Raw genomic sequence first — 10,317 nt, forward strand, 5'->3', positions numbered from 1 at the left:
TAATTTTGTCATAAATTTAAACCAAAATGTATTACATGTTTTTGCTAAAAAAAAAAAAAAAAAAAAAAAAAATCCTGTTAATTCTATAATAATTGGTTTGTGTGATAACGGACATATGTACGCAAATGATCATGTACAGATGTGCGCAGGTGATCACGGACATGTGTGCAAATGATAATTAGGACATGTGATTTTACTGTTAAATATGTGGGGGACATGTTTATTTACTATGTGTGTTTTTACATGTGTGGTGACACTAGATGACACTAGACTGGTGTAAGAAACAGCTCCTACTCGCTGATCGGCTGCAGAGATCTGCTCTCCTCTGTGCGACAACTTCCGTGAGAGGAGAGGAGAGCCAATTGCCTAGCAAAAGGCTGTTTGTGATGGGACACGGCCATCATGTGATCAGGAGGGCCAATAACGGAGCCCTCCTGCCGATCTAAGATGCGCCGTGTCCGGGTGACACGAGCGCATCGGGATCCGGCATCTTCTGAGGGACTATCCTGAACGTCCACTCAGAAGGAGAGGGCGCCCACCCGGCTGTACGTATGCAGTGGGCAAGTGCCAATTATTTGTGATATGGCACTGTGTCGCTTTAACTGCTTCCCTACCAACCGCTGCAGGTTGGCTCCCCTGCACGAGCCGTTGTAGCTATATGTCGGCTCGTGCGGTTGGGATAGCACAGTGAGGGTGCCGATGCTCGTGGCTGATGGTCGTGATGACCGCCGGCCACAAGCAGTCATGACTAGGAGAGACAGAACAGGGACAAGTAAGTGTGTGTGTGTGTGTGTGTGTGTGTGTGTGTGTAAACACACACTTCCTTGTTCTTTTCTGACAGGCGTGACAGATCGTGTGTTCCTATTGGCTAGAAACCACAATCTGTCACTTCCTCCAGTCAGTCCCCCTCCCCCTTAAATTAGAATCACTTCCCAGGGAACATAGTTAACCCCTCGAGCGCCCCCTAGTGTTACTGCCAGTGACATTTTTACAATAATCAATGCAATTTTATAACATTGATCACTGTATTAATGCCAATGGTTCCAAAAATGTGTCTAAATTGTCCGTTGTGTCTGTCATATTTTTTACAGTCATGATAACAATCGCAGATCGCCGCAATTACTAGTAAAAAAAATAATAATAATAAAAGTGCTATAAATCTAGCCTCTATTTTGTAGACACTACAACTTTTGCGCAAACGAATCAATATACGCTTATTGCGATTTTTACCACAAATAGAATAGTAGAAGAATACAGAACGGCCTAAACTGAGCAAAAAATTTGTTTTTTTTATATATTTTTGGGAGATATTTATTATAGCAAAAAGTAAAAAAAAAATATTTATTTTTTCAAAATTATCGCTCTTCTTTTTTTTTTTTTTTTTGTTTATAGCGCAAAAAATATAAAAATCGCTGAGGCAAATGCCACCAAAATAAAGCTCTATTTGTGGGGGGGAAAAAAAAGGACGTCAATTTTGTTTGTGTACAATGTTGCACGACTGTGCAATTGTCAATTAAAGCGACGCAGTGCCGAATCACACAGATCCCATTTCTCGCTGGGTCACGAGCGATTGTGGGTGCCCATAGAGTTAAGACCAAGGGATACAGAAGAAACAAGAGCACCACACATCCAGAAAAATATGTTAATTTCCTTATAAAGTTAATGCCTGTTTTTTTTGTTTTTTGTTTTTCTATGAGAAAATGTATATTTTGGACTCGAAACTCCAGGTTTACTCTTACTTTAAATAGTTTTTGGGGCAATCTGGCCCCAAACTATTTCCTTTACTAATTAATCTGAGTCTGCTGTCAACGCTGCATGTGATTCTCGGCCATTTACAGAGAGCCTCATGTCATCCGCCCGCCTCTCCACCTTGGCCAACCAGAGGAAGCCTTGAAATTGTTCATAAAAATACAAGGCTTTTTGTGAATAGCGTGAGAATCATGTGAGAAGCACTCAGCTTGATGTGATTTTGTTCCAACAGCAGATGGTAATTTTCTGTGCTGCTGCTGGAACAAAGTGCTGTATACTGTATGTAGCTGATGCTACATACAATTTATGCAATGCTGACAGCAGCCGCAACTGTTCGTAAAAGGAATAGTTCATTTGTGCCAGCTTGGCCCAAACAAACTAAAAGTAAACCTGGAGTTTTGCTTTAAACAATGGTTTGTCGCTCCTGTTTGTTCTGTACTCCATTTGATGATTGACTAGCCTAGAAAAACTACAGTAAGGGCCGGTTCACACAGCGAGGCGCGGCGAGGCGTCTCCGACTTGCCTCGCCGCGACCTGCGGGGATCTCAGCGGCGACTTGCAGAGGACTTCTGTATAGAAGTCAATGCAAGTCGCCCCCGAAGTTGCCCAGAATTAGTACAGGAACCTTTTTTCTGAGTCGGAGCGACTCGAGACGCTCCTCTCAGAACGGTTCCATAGTACTGAACGGGGGCGACTTGCGGGAGCGAGGCGAGGCGAGCCGTGTCGCCTCGCATCGCATCGCTGTGTGAACCGGCCCTTAATCCTTGGATAGAGAGTAACTTGTTTTGAGAGCATTTTGCAAGACAAGCAAACATTTTTTAACCACTTTGCATCCAGGCCAATTCTGACATTTCTCTCCTACATGTAAAATTCCTAATTTTTTTGCTAGAAAATTACATAGAACCCCCAAACATTATATATGTTTTTTTTAGCAAAGACCCTAGAGAATACATCGGCGCTCGTTGCAACTTTTTATCTCGCACGGTATTTGCGCAGCAATTTTTCGAACACGTTTTTTTTCAGAAAAAAAACTGTTTCTTGCTTAAAATAGCCCAATTTTGTTGCATAATGTGAAAGAGGAGGATACACCGAGTAAATAGATACCAAACATGTCACGCTTCAAAATTGCACGCGCTTGTGGAATGGCGCCAAACTTTGGTATTTAAAAATCCCCATAGGCGACGCTTTAAATTTTTTTACTGGTTACATATTTTGGGTTACAGAGGAGGTCTAGGGCTAGAATTATTGCTCTCGCTCTAACGTTCGCGGCGATACCTCACGTGTGGTTTTCATATGTGGGCGGGACTTACGTATGCGTTCGCTTCTGTGTGCGAGCTCACGGGGACAGGGGCGCTTTAAATTATTTTATTTTTTTATCATTGTTAATTTTTTTTTTAATTTTTTTTGTTTTACACTTAAAAGTCATCCAATTTTTTTTTTTTTTGTGTAAAACTAAAAAAATAAAAATAAAATTAACAATAGGAATAATTTTTTTTTTTTTTATTACAAGGAATGTAAACATCCCTTGTAATAGGAATATGGCATGATTGGACATATTTACAGTGAGATATGGGGTCAATAAGACCCCATATCTCACCTCTAGGCTGGGAAGAATAAAAATAAAAAAATAAATAAATAAAACCGATCCTGGCTTCCTAGCCAGATCGGCGCCGTTAATTTGAATACAGAGGCCGGGCGTGACGTCATAACATCACGCCCGGCCTCTGAACGATCATAAAGACTCCGGAGACGATCTAGTCCGCTGGAAATCTCTATGATAACTTGCTGGGGCCGGCGGATCCTATGACCGACTCACCGATGGAAACGGTGAGTCGGTAGAAGCACCGGAGGGGGGGGGGGGGCGTCCCCTCCCGCCGCCCGTGAGAACGATCAAGCAGCGGAACAGCCGCTATGATCGTTCTTATGGTGCAGGGAATCGCTGGCTGAAAACGGCAATATCTGAATGATGTCTGTGGCCTCAGGCATCATTCAGATATAACCACTGAAAGCCCATGACGTCAATAGACGCCAAGTGGTTAATACATTTTGACTTCTAAAAAACCAAGTGATGTCTTGATATACAAGCAGTGTCATGTCACAACTGAGTATAAAAGAGAAGAGAGGTGCCTCTAAGTGTAGCAATATGGTTACACTAAGGCTCGATTCACATCTATGCATGTTGCGGTGAACCTTAAAAAAAACTGTGACACCGACGTGGCACTGATGACACGTGACACTGATACCTAGTATTGATGACACGTGACACTGATAACAGCACGTGACACTGACAGGTGGCACTGATGAAAGATGGCACTAATATGTGGCACTGATGACACATGATACTGATATGGCACTGATGACAGATGACACTATGTGGCACTGATGACAGGTGGCACTGGGGACAGATGGCACTGATGACAGGTGGCAGTGGGGACAGATGGGCACTTTATTTTTGTTTTTTTTATTATTTTTTTATTTTTTACACTAACCGCTGCAGCGGTTCGTTTCTCCTTCCTCACACTCTGTCTGTTTACATATAAGATCACCTCTCATTGGACACGCCGATCGTGCTGTAAACAGCCGCTGTGATTGGCCGTTTACAGCGATCTGTGACTGGTTGTGTCCGAGGGACACGGCCAGCACAGAACTTCCCCGATGCGCGCCTGTGGCGGCGCGCAGAGGGGAAGTAAACAGGAGGACGCCCTCCCGGCAGTTGGTGTCCGTGCTGTAGCCGTCTTTTGGCTATAGCGCGGGCATGAAGTGGTTCAAAAAATAATAATAATATATATATATATATATATATATATATACTGAAATATTAACAGTATTGGAAATATGCAAAAATCTATGGCTGAGGAGATTTTCACGTTTTTCCACAGATCAACCAATAATTCAAATTAGTTTATCCATGCTTGTTTGAAGACAAAGGAATACAGCAGTGTGCTAAAATATCTATATGTATTAACTAAAAATTTGGTGCAAAATAATATGAATATAATTTGATACAAAGACTATAACTTCAAATATATTGGTAATACAAATGATGAGAAATTTTACCACAAGCTCTTGTTATAAAAATACCATGTCTCAACACTTCATGATGGCTTTGTAAATAGCTTTCCATGGCTTTACAGACTATGAAAACAAACTAGGTGTTGATTCAACATGTGTGATTTAGTCTCAAACAAATAGACCTTCAAGCTTACACTTTAAAATGCACAGACAAAATTTTATATTGTGCACAGAGATTGCTTAATTTAATCAAGAATTTTTTACGGTAAAGATAATTCTCGAATGAATTTTATGTTTAAACATCTATCGTAACAAAACCATTGATTACAGACTTTGGAATTCGATTTTTTTATTTTTAGATATACAAAGATGTGTACTTCTCTTATAATTGGAATATAATTATGTCATGCTGCAGATAGAAATAACACAACTCCAATGCCATGTCACAAAGGTTAAATGGTTTAGCCATGTATATACTAAATTAATTTAATACCAAAATATAAAATAGAAAATTATTACTTTACTGGAGATCTAAGAAACTTTTTTGTTTTGAGAGATATCGGCATCCCAAAGGAAACCTCTACTATTCCTACATTTCTCCGTTCCCTTTTCCTCTTGCTTTCTCTCCTTCCATTGTTTCAATCTCCATCCCCTTTCTGCCATGTTTATCACTCTATATTCCCCCCAGGAGTGGGTGTGGCAATGCCTTTCACGTCATGAGTGACGGCAAACACATTTAACTTCCTGCCCAAAAGCTATAGGGATGATCTCGGACCCTAGTGCATACTTACTACTAGGGACAGTATAAGATTAAAAATGCTTTTTAAATGTTTCTCAAAAAATGTAAATTTCAATTTATGAATGACCCTAGACATAAGCTTAAAAAAAATATATAAAATACCATGAACTGTCAAACTTGGTAGACTTTGCGTTTGAAACATGCATATATGGTTGAGACAATTTGGATAAGGTCATTGACTTAAAGTGGTGTTTCCACCAAAAAATAAAATGAAAAAATAGCTTAAAATTCATTAAAAAATGTATGTTTTTACTTACCTCTAAATTCCTGTTGCTAGTGGGTCCCTCGTAGTCTGCCTCCTTCAGCGCCCGGACACTGACATCACTTCCCCTCGGTGCCGCACAGTCATCTGGGACCTGTCACGTGTCCCAGATGACTGTGCGGCGTATCACGGCATGCGGTGCCGCTCACACAGTAGGAATGCTGGCACCACGAGCGGAGCGGGGAACGAGGGGGGGCTTCGTTCCCCCGCATCGCTGGACCCTGGGACAGGTAAGTTTCCAATTATTAAAAGTCAGCAGCTGCAGTAACAGAAGACGTCGGCAGCGACGACAGAAGACTGGGCCACCGCCTGTAAAAGAGCTAGAAGAAGGCACGGTGGCCCGGCAAGAAGAACCGAAGAGGGGGACAAGACCCCCGAAGTCGGAAGAAGAGGGCGGCGTCGAAGAAGAATGCCGGGCTCCTCCGCTAGCAAAAGAGCTAGCAGAAGAGGAGTCCGGCGAGAAGACCCCCAAAGACGGAAGACCTCCGGAGCTGTGCAATAAACTACTTTAACCCCTGTGTGTTGTGTTTTTTTTTTACAGGTGAATGGGTAGGGGTACATTGTACCCCATACTCATTCACATGGGGGGGCGGTATCCGGGGGCCCCCTTATTAAAGGGGGCTCCCGGATTCTGATAAGCCCCCCGCCCGCAGACCCTGACAACCAACAGCCAGGGTTGTCGGGAAGAGGCCCTTGTCCTCATCAACATGGGGACAAGGTGCTTTGGCCGGCCAGGTAGCGTGCTCGGACAAGGGTCTGGGGTGGACCCCCACGCCGATTTTTTCGGCGTTGGGGTTCCCCTTTAACTCCATACCAGGTGACGGGGCCAGCGACGCCTCCTTCGCTGGCCCCGTCTACCTGGAGACCCTCTCAAAATGAGCAGACTTTTCTCTGCGCGGGAAAAGTCCGCTCATTTCAAAAGTACGGCGGACTGGCATACCAACGGCTGGATTGTCCGCCGAAATGCGAGTCCGATGGGAAGATTGGAGTGCAAAACTACTAAGTCCGCCATACTTTTGGGTAAAAAAAGTCCGCCGGAGGCTACACACGGGGGGGATTGTCTTTGACTTTTCCACCGGATTGTTTGATCGTGTGTACGCGGCATAAGACTTCTCAAGATTTATAACTTGGGAGAATGTGCACTGGGTCCTTTTAAGAGAAAAAAAACCTCTAGTAACAGTGTCTATTCAACAGCCATGAACTTTGAAAGTTGAAACTAAGAACCAGCACAAAATGGCTTCAACTTGGCTCATGGAAACATATGTAAAATAATTATTTTGGCCTAATATTAAGTCTTTTAACCTCAATAGTCCTGGCTCGTGTGTGTGTGTGTGTGTGTGTGTGTGTGTGTGTGTGTGTGTGTGTATATATATATATATATATATATATATATATATATATAAAAAATCTTAAAGCTGTACCTTTTCAATTATTTTTTGTTTGTTACCCTAAAACTTTGTATTCCTGATATACGCCTGCTGTACAGTGTACTTTGTATAATAAAGTATACTGTTCTCTTTGTATGCTTCCTTTTTATGACATCCCTGGTGCTCCTGCCAGTCCCTCCTGCTTTCCTATTAAAAACTGACCACACTAAGCAAGGGAGCACATTGTGGTCAGTTCTCTAGATATGCTGGGAACTCTGTGCGCTCTCCTCCAATTATCAGACTTTTCCTGATATGCTCGCAGGGAACGGAGATCGGCTCTGTGATAGATCACTCCGTAGGATGAGCAGCTCGTACAGCGTGGGGACATCGCTGGATCCAAGGGAGAAGGTAAGTAAAGTCTCCCTGCATTCAGCGATGCGGTCCCGAGTCTGGCTCAGGGTTACCGCTTTTGGTGTAAAACTTCCACCCCAAGCCAGACTCGGGAATACTGCCAGGGGGGTTAAATGTATTGCTATTACAAGGGATGAACAACATCCCTTGTAATAGCATGGGCTGTAACGGGTCCTCTTTATGGAGAGACCCTAGATCTCTTCTCTGGGCTCCAATACAGGCGATCAGACACAGATAGGTCTGATTGGCTGCTTTACTGGCTGTTAACAGAGCTCCCCGATCACACTGGAGAGCCTAATAAGTGTGGTGGGTGTGCGCAAAAGTTATAGCGTCTACAAAATAGGGGTTAGATTTATGGCATTTTTATATATATTTTTTTTACTAGTAATGGCAGCGATCCGCGATTTTCTGTCGGGACTGCGATATTGCGGCTGATAAATTGGATACATTTTTGGGACCACTGACAATTATACAGCGATCATTCCTATAAAAATGCACTGATTACTGTATAAATGTCACTGGTAGGGAAGGGGTTAACATTAGGGGGCAATCAAGGGGTTAACTGTGTTCCCTCACTGTGTTCTAATTGTAGGAGGGATGGGACTGTCTAGGAGGAGAGAGAGATCGGTGTTCATACTTAGTATGAACACACAATCTGGCTCTACCCTGAAAGAACCGTGATTTTTGTATTTACACACACACATCGTGGTTCCCGCTCTGTCACGAGTGATCGTGGGCGCCCCGGTGGTCATCGTGCCCACCGGGCACTCGCATCGGCTCCGAGCACGTGCCCCCCTGGTCAAAAGGAAAAGTGACTTAAGGTAACGTCGATTTGCCAAGCCAACCTGCCGCAGTAAAACATACAGTCAGAGCTACAATGGAATGGTTTAGATCAAATCAAATATTCATGGGTTTGAATGACCCAGTCAAAGTCCAGACCTAAATCCAATTGAGAATCTGTGGTAAGACTTGACAATTGCTGTTCACAGTCGCTCTCCATCCAATCTGACAGAACTTGAGCTATTTTGCAAAGAATGGGCAAAAGTGTCACTCTCTAGATGTGCAAAGCTGGAAGAGACATCCCCAAAAATACTTGCAGCTGTAATGGCAGAGAAAGGTGCTTCTACAAAGTATTGACTCAGGGGGGCTGAATACAAATGCACGCCACACTTTTTACATATTTATCTGTAAAAAAAAAAAAAATTGAAAACCATTTAGAATTTTTCCTCCACTTCACAATTATGTGCCACTTTGTGTTGGTCTATCACATTAAATCATTTACGTTTTTGGCTGTAACATGACAAAATGTGTAAAATTTCAAGGGGTATGAATACTTTTTCAAGGCCCTGTATATCACAGTTTGTAGGCGCTATAACTTTCATTCAAACCAATCAATATACACTAAGCCCTGGTTCACTGCCGCGACATGAGAGTTCAGTCGCTCCTATTAGAACGATTCCTTTGCCGCTAATGGGGCATTAGCGGCAATGGAACCGTTCTGATAGGAGCGACTTGAGTTCCTGCACTACTTTAGGTTTGACTGCAATACGACTTGCATTGACTTCTGTCAGGTTGTGTTCACACCTCCGTGTGGCAATGATGGGCACTGATGGGCAGCATTTTTGGGCATTGATAGGTGGCAATTATGGGCAGCGATAGGCAGCATTTTTTGGGCATTGATAGGTGGCACTGATGGGCAGCATTTTTGGGCATTGATAGGTGACAATGATGGGCACTGATGGGCAGCATTTTTGGGCATTGATAGGTGGCACTGATGGGCAGCATTTTTGGGCATTGGTAGGTGGCAATTATGGGCAGCGATAGGCAGCATTTTTGGGCATTGATAGGTGGCACTGATGGGCAGCATTTTTGGGCATTGATAGGTGACAATGATGGGCACTGATGGGCAGAATTTGTGGGCATTGATAGGTGGCACTGATGGGCAGCATTTTTGGACATTGATAGGTGGCAATGATGGGCAGCGATAGGCAGCATTTTTGGACATTGATAGGTGACAATGATGGACAGCATTTTTGGGCATTGATAGGTGGTAGTGATGGGCACTGATAAGCTTCACTGATGGGCACTTAAAGACAGCACTGATGAGGTGGCAAGAATATGCAGTATTGATAGGTGGCACTGATGTGCAGCATTTATGGGCATTGATAGGGGGCAAGAATGGGCACTGATAAGCGACACTGACAAGCTTCACTGATGGGCACTGAAAGGCAGCACTGATTGGCATCACTGGTGGGCACTGTCAAGCAAGTGGCTGCACTGATAATCATTGCATTGATTATCAGTGCAGATGCCCCCACTAGTTATTGGCGCTCCTCTCTTCCCACCTGTCAGCGCTATTTACACTGTGATCAGCTGTGATTGGACCCGTGGTAAAGAGCCTACGTCATTGGCTCTTTACCAAGGTTGGAGATGTGGAGTGTCCCGACACACCGCCTCCTCGATCGCCAGGCTGCGCAATGTCACAATGAAACCAGGGCTGTCTTTAATATTGATTGGACCCTGGGCAAAACTTTTCTTGGGCCCACCCCCCATGCAGTTTTGCTCTCCACCTGCTCTGAGACATACAATAATTAGGAGCTAGACTCAAAATCAGTTTACTGAATCAGATCAGGCAGCTATTGTAATTGGTTGCCAGAGGTTACAGTGTATCATTACCACTCACTGACTGGTTGCTAGAGGTTACATCACACATTATG

Source organism: Lithobates pipiens, unplaced genomic scaffold (genome assembly GCF_037356315.1).
Source record: "Lithobates pipiens isolate NorthernLeopardFrog02 unplaced genomic scaffold, aLitPip1_a1.2 Scaffold_8, whole genome shotgun sequence".
Lineage (NCBI taxonomy): Eukaryota > Metazoa > Chordata > Amphibia > Anura > Ranidae > Lithobates > Lithobates pipiens.